Here is an 806-nt window from a genome sequence, read left to right on the forward strand (position 1 = left end):
GCTCATATGTAAGTTCAAGTGAAGCTGAAGACAGTTGAAATAAGTCTACAAAAGCCAAAATATGACATTGATTTAGATTGAATTTAGAGACCATCTGAAGAACAGATTTGATGCATTGAACTCTAATGACTAAAAACCAGATGAAATGTGAGATTAAAATATGAACATCCTACTTTTAAAGAATAAATTTTTATTGTGATGTGGGTGAAAGTTTACAGAGCAAATTCATTTTCCATACAGCAGTTCATACACATTTTGTCTCATAATGTTGACCGCAACCACAATGTAACAGCCCTCTTCCCACTTCCTCTCCATTGTCACCTCTTCCCTATGTTCATCCCTCCCATGCACTCCTGCCCTCTGAGCTGTCTCCCTGTGTGAACATTGTCCTTCTGTTCTCCCATGATTAATCGCTCCAAGGAGTGTATCTACCTGATGTAAATATTCACCCCACATGCCTGTCTATTGTTTGGCTGGAAGCCACAGGAGTGAGTTCAATTCCAGACCTGAAGGGTGGCTAGGGAACATAGTCTCAGGGATCTCACCAGGCTTTACCAGATCAGCAAAACTGGTCTTTTTTTTATGACTTGGAGTTTTGTTCCACAATGAAGAACATCATACTTTTGAAGAAAGCAAAAGGCCATTAAAAGGACAAGAAAGGAAGAATAGATCAAAATGGATGTCAGAAGAGACTCTGAAACTCGCTCTTGAATGGAGAGTAGCTAAAGCAAATGGAAGAATGACAAAATGAAAGAACTGAACAGAAGATTTAAAAGAGCAACTTGAGAAAATAAAGTCAATTATTA

This window comes from Orycteropus afer, unplaced genomic scaffold (assembly GCF_000298275.1).
Source record: "Orycteropus afer afer isolate SDZICR_OR568_19922 unplaced genomic scaffold, OryAfe1.0 scaffold00921, whole genome shotgun sequence".
NCBI lineage: Eukaryota > Metazoa > Chordata > Mammalia > Tubulidentata > Orycteropodidae > Orycteropus > Orycteropus afer.